Source organism: Grus americana, chromosome 3 (assembly GCF_028858705.1).
Source record: "Grus americana isolate bGruAme1 chromosome 3, bGruAme1.mat, whole genome shotgun sequence".
NCBI lineage: Eukaryota > Metazoa > Chordata > Aves > Gruiformes > Gruidae > Grus > Grus americana.
This window is the reverse complement of record NC_072854.1, coordinates 125,738,341-125,750,275: the sequence shown is the minus strand read 5'-3', so window position 1 is coordinate 125,750,275 and position 11,935 is coordinate 125,738,341. Positions and strand designations below refer to the sequence as shown.

The 11,935-nt window shown below is 54.5% G+C and overlaps 1 long non-coding RNA gene across 1 annotated transcript; it reads left to right on the top strand.

Annotated features, from left to right (window-relative positions):
- Positions 1–6,165: 6,165 nt before the first annotated feature.
- On the top strand, positions 6,166–9,077 carry LOC129205316 (uncharacterized). Its single transcript, XR_008576688.1, has 3 exons — positions 6,166–7,567; positions 7,758–7,932; positions 8,916–9,077. It is a non-coding gene; the product is annotated as an uncharacterized LOC129205316 (long non-coding RNA).
- Positions 9,078–11,935: the final 2,858 nt, after the last annotated feature.

The following is an 11,935-nucleotide window of genomic DNA, read 5'->3' as shown; positions in this document are numbered from 1 at the left end:
CCCGCCCGCGCCGCCGCACTGCGCAGCCGCGCCGTGCCCCCCCCCGCGCGGGAAGACTACAGCCCCCGGCGTGCCTTGCGGCGGGCGGCTCCGCGCGGGGCACGCCGGGAACTGGAGGCGCCGCCGTCGCCTTTGACGTCACCCCGGCGTCGCCCTGACGTCACGGCCTAGGGCCTTCCTAGAAAAGCCCGAAGCCCGCGGATACGTTACTCTCTGTAGCACTTGCAGGGTTTCCTGTCTGCCTGGGACTGCTGCTATCCACAGGCGGGCCCGGCCGCGGCCTGCCAGCGCCTGGTGCACCGGCTCCGCACCTCCGCCTTAGCAGCTAGGTCGTTCCTCGCAGGGCCGGCTGCGCCCAGTGACACCCCGGAGCGTGGCGGGTGGAACGTCCAGCTTTGCGTGGCGCTGGGAAGGCCGGGCGGGATTGTCAGCGAGGCGCGGCGGCGCTGGGAGAGCCGCAGGCGGTGTGTGGCGCAGGCACGCTGTTGGGAGCTCGAGGGAGAAGCCTTTGTGTTGTGAAGGGCTGCTTGCGCTGTCGATGCGTAAAGCACCCCGTGATGCGTAGGGAAGGTAGAAGGCAGGCGGATTCGTAGTTACACAAGGAGAGCCGGGTTTGCCCCAGAAGCAGAGGGGCTGCAGTCGGGGGCCTGCCGGCCCTCCCAGTAACAATCTGGGAGGAAGAGTAAGCGTTAATAAGTTCCAAGGCAGGGTGAGGTCCTAAAGAAGAGATCCTAAACCATGCGCTTCAGAGAAATAAATTGCATGTATGCTTCTCAGGTTTTGACAAAACTACTTAAAATTTAATTTGCGTGCCATATATTTATAGAAATTATTTTTTAGCCATGAATCATTGTAGAAAAATAAAATGTCACGAGAACTGCTATTGTTAGGACCGGAAAATCTATCCCTGCCACATCTCCCTTCCTGTGAGCCCTCTCGGGGATCGTTTCTCCCGCGACGGCCCGGAGCCACCAAAACAGCATGTCAACAAGCCCCAGCCACGTCCCGCGAGCAGAAGGATGGCCCCAGCGTCCCTGCGGTAAGGACAGCACCCCTGGGATGGCCACGTGGCGAGCGAGAGCCGGGAACTGCTCAGCGTGAAAATTAACCTGGCAAAATAAACAAATGAGCAGGCGGCGGGAGGTTGTGGTGGAAGGGGCTGTAGTCGGTGCTCGACGTGGTCATGACCGCGGTGCAGCTTTCGCCCTTCTGAAGCACAGCTGGGTTCTGTCTCCAGCGAGCAAAGACCGGCCGCGTCTCACGGTGCTACCCTCCAGCGTCACCAAACCTGGTGGCGTTCCTGCTGCTCTTTGAGAACTCCCTTCCTGCAGTCAGAGGAAGAGGAATAGTGCTGACATGCAGCATTTTTTCAAAAAAAACCTTCAGTCCTTTTTCTTATACAAAAAAGTTTGAATACATGACCTTGGAATCGGACACAGAGAATTTATTGTCACCTAATAGTCTATTGTTTTGGAGCCCGTTTAAGGCTTACAGTAATTCATATTGCATATTCTTCCCATAACACTGTTACACAATGTCTCATGCTAGAAAAGTTATAAATCTTCAACAATTGCCTAAAACGGTTGGTCACGTATTGCAAATTATCTGCGGCTTCCTGAGAAGAGCGAATTGGGTCATTCCAGCTTTTCCCTTTCATTGCCACAAATCAATATATGCAGTTGGCTGGGGAAGCGCATGGCTAAAGTCTTGGCTTGCTCATTTCTTTTTTTTTTTTTCTCCCCTTTTATTTTAATTGACTTAGAAAAACAAGAGCTTTCCGTTTGTCTCTTCTGGCAATTTCTGATCGTTCGATGTTCTTGTCTTTTTCTGTTAAGAAAAATAAAATGTGCTATTGCAGATAAAGCAGTTGCGACTATTTGGCTGCTTTAACATCAAATAACTTCTGTGATAACTGGGAAAGCATTGTGGTGCTTAGCACCTAACTGCATAGCTCTAGGCACTCGCTGTTTTAAAGTTTGCAAGAAATTCTTCTCGTGAAAAGCTCCACAGAATATAGCTTTCATGACTTGAATCGCGGTGCTCTGGGAGGGCAGTCCTTTCTCTCTCCATTAGGACCTGGAAAAAGTGGTCACGTGAAGAGCTCAGTGAGTCAGCATCATTTAACATTCACATAATTAGAGTGGTTTGGGTTTGTTTTTTAACTTGTGTGCTTCAATCACGGAATTAAGGTTATTCGAACTCGGTTCTCGTGCATCGGTGAGCCGCAGAGATTAAAAGGTGCCTCTGACGCTGTGTGTGGATGGCAGGGAGTTAGTTCACTGCGGCGCAGGACGTTCGTGTCTGGAGGTTGGAGGGTTGGCACTGGTGGGCGAACTGTCGTGATACCCAGCCGCAGGCGACCAGAGGAGGTCTGAAGACCACCACCTTGTTTCAGCAGCCCCAAAAAGCCCAGTGCAGGGCACGTGGGCCAAATTCGACCCCCTGCCATTACCGTTAAAGCGTTGGTGCGCTTTGTGCTCAAATGAGCACCAAATCTGATCTCTGCATCACTCCTGGCTCTTCTGAAATAAGAAATAACATAGACAGAATTCAGTGGACTCCCCTGAGAAGGGGGTTGGGCCACTTGGCTGCGAGGAGGAGAACTTCAAAGCTCCCAGAAATTAAGATGTTTCCATGCAGGGTGTGATGAGAGACTTTGCTTCTCAAAAGTTTCTTCTCCTAGTTTTCAGAGCTCATATTACTTGGAAATACACAGTCTAATAAAATCTTTTAAAAATGGAAATTATCCTAAAGATTCCTGACAGTTTTTCCTGTTCGTTTTTGATACGTGTTTGCATTAGCTGAATCATCACGGTACAAAACTGAATGGTAAACCGTGGATGTTCTAATTTGCATATTCTTCTGCATGTCGTGCGTCACGTAACAGGAGATAATATTTTGTTCTGCATCTAAAGGCATCGCCATACGTTGGCTAATCTTTGTGGTGTAAAATTCCTTCGTCTTTTATTAAGAACAAGCAGTCAGTATAGCAGCAAGATGAAAACCCATTTAACAGTTTCTCCTCTGAGTTTTAGGTAAGGAAGTACATCCGAATGAACATGTATACCTATAGGAGCTCAGAATTATACGCAGCTGACCCTTAACCTGTTAGTCAAAACATCATAAAATAGAACTTTTCAAATTATTTGTTTATGAGCTGGTGGAGCATAATGCAAACCAGAAGTCCCAATAAACTTGGAGCAATGATTTCAGCCTGTGTGGGGGAACCGCTTGTAAAATCCTGAGACTTGTGTTTTCTAACAATATAACAGTTGCAATTTCCCAGAAAGTCAGATGATGCGTTTCCGAAAGTTGATGCTTAAGGTAGAATAATTTCCTGAAAGAGATTTGGTCACTCGGCTTTCAGGATCTGAAGTCAGATCTATAAAAAGCAGTCATTTAAGGGGACAAAGCGGTAGTCACTTAGCACAGAACTGAATTTTGAAGGGTCACAGCGCAATGTGATGTCCTAGGTGAGCTGAGCACACAAACGCAGGCACGGCAGCGGTGGGAAGGGATTCAGTAACCGCTGGGGTGGGCAGACCCCCGCGCCTGCAGGCTCCCGTGGAGGGGAGCAACGCCGGCATCGCATCCGTACGGGCGAGATTCCCGGGCAGTCGGAGCACAGCCAAAAGAGAAAATGATGACCTTGACAATAGCGTCGCGGCAGCGTCTGCCCTGAGGAGGAAAGCCTGCCCGCGCCCTTGCTGCTCCACAGATCTGTTAGACCAGTCTCTGTTTCAGGCACCCGCGGCACCTACGCGTACAGGCAGGGGCAGCACGCTTCCAGTCTAGAACAGAATAGCCTAAATTATTCACGTAGCACACCACAGCAGGCACGCCATCCGTGAAGCGCACAGCTCGTGCGTCTTGTTCCTCCCCTCTTGGAAGCAGCGTGGTACTTCCAGGGAGCGATGGGCTCACGCCAGCCCGCAGCGGGTATTGCCCCCCTCTGCGCACAGCCCCTGCCCGCCGCTGGTGCTCAGCGCCCGCCTTTGCCAGCTCCAGGGCACGGCGGGGACGCACGGGGCAGAAGCAAAGCGTACGGTCCTTGGTCGTGTTTTCGGCGCTTGCTTCTGGGCGGCCAGCTTCCCCGGGCCGTCGGCTCACGGGAGCCCACGAAGCAGCGGCAGGACACGATCCCGGCATGTTTTGTGCTGGAGCGAGTCACTGGGGCGCAGACCGCGTGAAGGGGAGGGCGCTGAGCGGTGCTGTCCCCAGGGAGCTGTGCCGTGGAGAGGAAGAGGCTTCCTGAAATTCTCCGGGACACAAAAGCTGCAGGTCCACGGCTGCGCCCTCTGAGGAGGGATGTTTTCCCACACCCTCGTGCACTCGCTTGCTCGCGCCTCTTCCCGACATCAGGCGTGCCCGAGGCCTGAGCACCGTCTGAAGGACGGAGGAAAAGCTCAGCAAGGCCTCGAGCCCAAACAGAGCCGCGTGCCTGCGCAGGGACCCCTCTCCTGCCCCGGGGTGACCGTCCGCGGCAGGTGGGGAGCGACCAGGGGCTGCGCCTCCGGCCACCCCTCAGAGACCGCTCCGCGGCAGCCGGCGCTGGCCTGGTGCTGGCTCCTGGAGGCCACAACCTGCTGGTCCTCGTGCCTTACACCCTTGGCTGCCCCCAGACCCTCACGAGGGTACGGCACGCGTCTCGCATCCTCCTCGTTCCATTTCTAAGCTTCTGGCTGATGCGTTGCGCGGGAGCGCAGCAGCCCCGAGGCGCGGAGGCTAGCTGGGGGCCTCAGGTTTGCTGGTCATCGGCCTGAAGACATGCTCACTCCCTAAGTTTCATGTCAGACAGGTAACGCTGGCCGCGTTTCGACGGTCAGGGAGCGGTGGCCCACCATAGCGTATAACCACATCTACCAGAATCACAAAGTCATAAAAAAACCAGGACGTGCCTCGTCTGCTTTAATCTTTTGACTTCGGTGGGCCAGGAGAAGCAGGAGCTGGCCGGCGTTTCTGTGCTGTCGTCGCGTCGAGCTGCGTACGCAGGGCAGGGGCGATCCCCGTCCTGCTTTCCCAGCCGCCACGAGCAGGGGTGGGCAGACACCCTGCCTCTTGCTGCAGGCTGCGCGGGGAGCTGCGACCCGCCGCTGCCGATACGGCCGCCCGGGTTTCACTGGGCGTGATGAACAGGCAAGGTTACTTTTCCTCTGGAGCCTGAAATTTTAATGACAGAGATTGAGTTACGGAACTTCTCTGCTTACCTGTGGCAATACAACACTTTATAACGAGGCCAGAAGAAAGGGCAGGGGAAAAGTAAATAAGAGACTTGCCTCCTAAGTAATGTACAGGTGAGATAATCATTTCCTTAGCATCGGGTGCCGGTACTGGTTATTTGTCCTTTAAACCAAACGCTTAAATTGTATTTAGAGAGCTGTGTTTGTGTGTCCTGCTGCACACCCTCGGTCTGACACATCCATTAAGGCATGCTGCCTTCTCACTCCCGCGTGCGAATCAACTCCCTCCACGCTCCCCGACTTGGGTGCGGCGTGCCGTGGCTCGGCAGAGCCCTGGTACCGTGCCCGCGTGCGGAAATGGGACTCTGCCCTCTCACTCTTGATAGCACTCAGCTCGTCTAAGAGATTTTCCCAGCTGGCTCTGAGTTTCATGGGTGATTTTCCTAACAGCGTTCCTATCGGGTATGCGGGCGTGGAGCACCTACCAGGTGCTGCTTTAGACTCAAATCTATACGGTTAGTGCCGGATTTCTAACGTACACCTGACTTTTCCCAAGTCTGGATCCTGCAGACCGCTTCCCGTGGATCGAGGTCCGCACAGGTCCGGAGTTGTGCCGAGGCGCCTCGTCCGCTTACGCTCGCTGAGGACGTCCCCCGGTGACTCCGGTTCGGCAGGCGAAGGGTTTGCTGCTGTCCCTTTGCCTGCTGCAGGGGAGCTGCCGATCGACAGGGACGGCCGAGCGTCCCAGGGCTGGCAAGGCCATGGAGGCCAGGAGAGGCGCGAGCGGGGCCCAGGTACCGGGCGGGGGGAGAAGAGCCGTTCGGAGGTGCACGGCGTCTGCGGAGGACGTCTCCTGAAGGAGCGTGCTGACTTCCCAGGCGAGCACGCTACAGCCCGCGGGCTTCCCAGAACACAGTTAATTATTTCGCATGAGTTACTTATTTAGTCTGTACTCCATACGAGCTGAATATCGACTTCAGGAAAAGCAGACGGGACTTTCTGCTACCCAAAAGTGCTTCCTCCTCCTCGGGCTTTAGTTCTGGTTTAAGCCGGCAGCGGTCTGCGCTGCAACGCCTAGGTCTAGGCTAGCCTACGGACTGGGACTAGCAGCAGCGTTTCGTTGGTTCCTTTGGGGATAGGAACGGTCCGTGGAGATCTTCGGTCATGGGATAGAGAGAAAACCAGACAGAAATACAGCGGAGTCGTCAAATGCCAGATGCAGACGCTGAGCGTAAGGTGGCGAGGTTTTCCCTTCCAGCCGCAGCCTGAGCGCCGGGCGTGAGCCTCTGCACGCTGCGACAGAGACACGAGGCTCCGTGTGGTCAGGGTGACGGTCAGCGGTCCTTCACAGAGGTGGCAGGATGCGGCCCCGGCCCTGCTTTGAGCACAACTGCCAGGACTGCACACAGCCGACGTGAACTACGCTGGGATAAACCACGCGTAAAGCTGGGAGCAGCAGCTGGGAACCGGCTTTTGTGAAGTTCCTAACCCTGGAAATCTGTCAGTGAAAGGGAATGGAGCTTCTGGGTGTGGGGCTATTCAGGAAAAATCTGATGGAAAAATTCTAACCGTTGCAGCATAAGAGGCATTAAAACATCGTTCATGTAGTAAAAATGACAGGAAAAAACCACCGTCAGATTGCCTTCTGCCAGAATTTCAAACTGTGTATAGAGGGAAAGAGGAGAATTTAGGTCTGTGGATGGAAAAAAAATCCAAAATAGAAAGATTGCATGTCCCTTGATGCCTTCCAAAAGGAAACGGCACGGAGAATGAGGAAATTTCATGGAGTAAAAATATCAACCCACTAAAGGAGAGATCAGACTACGCTTGCAAAAGGCTGAACTGCACGAAGAGGGTTACGGCAAGTTGCGAGAGCCCGTTCCGACTGCCCTGGCCAAGGCCTTTCCCTGGCGAGGTGTTACAGCTCAGCTCGAGAGCGGACGGGGGAAGCAGAGATGGCTTATGCCGTAAAAGCAGGAAAATCACTCCTCTGCGTCCCCGCTCCGTGTGCCGCGGCGCAGAGATAACGTGCTGCTTGTCTCAGCTGCGCTAAACCCCCGATAAGCGTTGCTTACATCACTCCTCTCCACGAGGAAAGGTCACCGGCGGTCTCAGTAGAGCTCCAGCCATTTCCTCCCGGCAGCGTTCGGTCGCCTCTGCCCGGCCGGCATCGGTCCTGGGAGCCCAGCTCCCCTCCCGCCTGGCTCTATCCTGCTTTTGGGGACGCGTCTCAGCCCTCTCCCTGCCGGCCCGTGCCCCTCTGTCTTCCCGTGCTTCCCCTGAACCGACGGGCAGGACGCGTCGGCGGTACGGACTGAAACAGCAGCGCGATGCCGACAGGCAGACTTTCGGAAATACTTCTGGTCCCAAGAAGCAATGCACAGAGGGTAAGAAGTAAAGGTCATTTTCTAATACAACTTACAGATGAAGTAAGAGTCCTCTTCTTCCTCCTGTCCTCCGCTCAGCTTGCTTGGTTCAGTTTTTATATTGCCATGCATTTAACCTAAGCGCTCTTTTTTTGACTCAACGGTACGTTCATATTTTCCTTTTTCTCTCACCGTGTGTTTGCTCTGTAAGGCACCGTAAGGAGCGAGAGCTGAGGAAGGAAAGAGTTGACCGGGCTCACCCTTACGCTGAGCTTTGTGGACATCGAGAACGACCGCGCGGATTGTCTCAACCCCGAGCGCAATTTATACCGACAAACCAGACTTCATCCGCTGGCTATGTCATACCTGAAATTCTCCTGGTGAAGGTAAGATCGCGGGTTCTCTTGCGCATAAGGAAGAGAACAAAAAAACGCTTCGAAATAAGCCAGAGACACACAAAGCAACTGCTGGCCACTGATGCTACACCCATTCTTCCTTCTTTTCTTCTTTTGCAAATAAATTACTGCAGAAGGCCGTGCAGTAATTATCGCCTTCAGAAATGGCTCGGGTTTTCCTCCATGGACAAGCATGACACAAAAAATAATAAAAAATAATTTTTTACCAACACAGCTGGTGTTCAGATGAAATTATGTGGTTAGCTTTGAAACGATATTAAAAGAGAAATTTTAATTAACCTGTACCACTGAGTCAGAAGATAATATCTGATGCATATAACAGGCATACAGACAAAATACGATAAAATAATTATTTGCAATTAGATATATGCATTACAGACAATGTTGTAATTAAAATGTACTTAATGTCACAGGAGGTCCTTTATTATCAAAATAATTTGCAGAAGGGCTGTGGAAACAATGCGACGATTATCCATCCCTCTGCAAAACAATCTCAAAATTCAGCGAGAGCCCGAAGCGTTTCTGGGTTTGCAGGAGATACCGGTACGGTCAATGAGCCGGACTCCTCTTTTCCAGTGCCAAGTCCGTTCGTTACCGGGGCGCGCGCAGGTCACCCGTCCCTCGATGTGCTTCTCCTCCCCGGCCGGCGGCAGCGAGCCGGTGACACCCCGTGCTCCCCCAGACCTGAGCGGGTTTCCACGCAGGTCAGCGGGAGGGAGAGATGCCACGGGGCGCCGCGCCGTTCTTCTGCCGCGGAAATAAGCCTCTTTTTTCCCTTTCGTTATTCGCTTGTTAGCTGTGACAAAACTGAGTGGTTAAATCTACTGCGGCTGGTTCTTGTCTCTGCTGTGGCCCGTCCGAGGCACTCAGGCCCCGAAAAGGGGCCAAAACCGAGGAAAAATTACATTTATACTTGCTTGAAGGGCTCCTTGTCGCTTTTACATCTCTCGAAGAGCTCGCAGGGTGAGGGTCAGTCGAGCACAGCCTGGTGAGTCCGGGGGCATTCCTCAGGAGCGAGGCGCAGCGTGTGTACAGTCGGAGAGGCCGATACAGCCGTAGGAACACAAACGCGGTCGCTGGTGATGGACTCGGCAAAGACGTGGTGAACCCTCCGGGAACGGCGGCCAGGCGTGAGCGCCCGCTCCTCCGCCGGAGGACAGGGGTGCTGCTGCACGTTCCGTGACCTCTCAGCCCGTGTATTTCCCCGAGAAAAACAGCGTCATCGCGTCTCTAGCCAGCCAGGGCTGACGGCTCCTGGGCAGAGGCTAGTTGCCAGCCTTCGCTGAAGGTGATACCAAAACATTCCTTCCGAGACGACGTAAAGATTTCGTTCTGCCGCCTTGCACGCCGCTGCGTTCACGTGCTCACTGTGACAAGTCAACCCAACGCTCGGAGGCTTTTGGGGACCCCGTGCCCCCAGGCTGCACGGAAGCCCCTTTCCGCCCATTGGGCCCCTGCTCGCCCCCAGCAGCCGGCACGGCCCGGGGGACCGGCTGCCCCTCTGCAAAAGGGGTTCCACCTTTGGGGAGAGCATCTCACCCACGCAGCATCTTGCCCGTCGCTTTAGGAACAGCCGGTGCCTCGGTGTTCGCTGGCAGCCGGTCCTCGCGCTCACCGCGAACAACCCCGAGGCGCCAGATGCTCGCTCCGGGGCCTGACCTCATCGGCGCTAACGAAGGTTTTGGCAAACCTCTCCCTCTGATTAATGTTTCCCCGTTCAGAGCCGCCGCGCCGTTTGGCTGTTTCTCAGGCAGACCTTTGCTCAGCGCCACTTTCTGGATTTGTGCCCTCACGCTTGTAAAACTCGACGGGGACTTTGCCCGAGTGAAGGAAGCAGCCGGCCTCGTCGCAGGGTGCGTCTTACCCGAGTGACGCCTGCTCTTTCTGGGGAGGACGGAGAGGAGCAATCAACCCTGCTGAAGCTAATGTTTCTTTATGGAAATGCTCACTTCTTCAAATCATAAATCATAAGTAAGATTTTGCTGCAAAACGTATTCAACTGGAGGAATGGCTCAAGGGGAAAACAACCCCCCTAGTATATCGTCGGCTGCTTCTTTATCTCCCCTAGGCTTCTCCACTTCCCCGTTTTCAAAAGAACAAAGAGAATGTGCCAAAGCTGCTTGGGGATTTCAATGAAAAATAATGAGAATTCATTGCTAATTAGGGTTCCAATTAAAAAAAATGATCTTTGCAGGAACACTGTTAATGAACTGGTAAATTGCAGCTGCAGACTTGGGTCCCTGTAAGCGTTCCCCCCGTTTGATTCCACTTGCGCGCGCAGACGCGGCGAGCAGAGGCTGCTGGCGTGCGGGGGCGACAGCCACCCCTCAGCCCCGCGCAGGATCCGGCCACCCAGCCCTGCCGATGGCCGCTCTCTCCGTCTGCGCTGGGGTCCCTGCCCACAGCCCGGCTCGGGGAGCACGCCAAAGGGACGTCGGATGTGCGGCAAGGCGCCGTTCGGAGCCGGGGCTGCCCGGGGTCTGCCCTCGCCCCGAGGTGTGCCCTTCGCACCGGTGCCTCCGCATCCTCGCTCACCAGGACCACTGGAGAGGTGCAGTGCAGCTTGCACGGCCGCGTCTCCTCGTGGGCTGGTGATGGCCCCTCGGTGCCCAGAGCTATCGACGGCGCTTCCGCAGCGGGAAATGGCAACGGTTAACACACGGAATTCCTGAACGCTAAGCTGAAGGTTTAAATTCGGATGGCATTCATCTCATAAAATATTTGGCTTTGTAAAAACAGAAGAATAGTAATTCATTATGTATTTTTTAATCAGTCAATCTAATTGGAAACCTCTTTCTTTATTCATGTAGTGCCCTGTCAAGAGCGGCAGACAGTCCCAGGTACTCCAGGGTAAGTGCTGCTGTGTGACCGCATCTTTGCTCGTGACAGCAAACAGCCAAGTCGCGTAAATCTGCGGCTTTATACACGACAAAGGGGCATTTCAATGAGGATAAGGGGCTAGCGCAGCCTTCCTCCGTGGTACTTGGTTCCTGCCAGCGGCGGGCTGCGTGCGATGCGCTCCAGCTCCCGGGTCAGGGAGGGGGGAGCCTGCATAGAAGTAAATGAAAATGTAGATGTGCTGGGGGAAAAACCCCGTTCTTTTTGCCCAAGTGCTGGTTCAGGCACAAACGGAGCCAAACCCAGCCGCGCTGCCAGTCCACCAGCTACGCAGCGACCGCGCACCCGGCTGCGGGCACGCACGGGCGTTCGCCCCGGGAGCGGGTACCCGGGCAGACGGATGCAGCTGCAGCAAACCCTGCTCGTGCCATCGTTCCTCCTCTTTCTCAGCTTGCCAGCATCGGCCAGGAGGCACGTCCCCGCGGGGTTTTGTGCCAACGCCCAGCCTTCCCCCGCCCGGCGCAGGAGAGCTGTTTCTCCTAGGAGAACAGTACGAAGCCCGGGGAGGACGATTAGCAGGGGGTCTGAAACACTCAGAGGGTGCAGATGGCAAGACATGGGTAAAATCCACGTTAATTGTACGCGTTTTCCTCCGAGCTAACAACAAAACAGGAACCCACGCGGTGGTTGGTGTTGGCAGGCACCTCTGGAGATCGTCTCGTCCAAACCGTGCTCAAGCGGGGTCACCCCGAGCAGGCTGCCCGGGACCGCGCCTGGGTGGCTTTTGGGTGCCTCGGCGGGGGGAGGCTCACAGCCCCTCTGGCTGCACCACGTACAGAGCAGCAGGCACGAAGCACAACACAAATACCGGGAGCGCAGGAGGGAAGTGAGACATCTCACCCTTCTTCTGGAGCTCGGCATTAGCTTTTTTTATTTCATCCAGATGCATAGATTTCATTTCAGGTAGCGCGTCACAGCTGATAACACGCATAATGGCGCCATTCAGGGGCACCTCTGAACGTGCACTTTTCCCACATAGAAAAACATACCTGAAATTTTGAAAGATCAAATACTCATTTGCCAATTTAAAAAGAAAATGGAGAGAACAAGAGAAAGAAGCTCGTAGAGTTGTAAG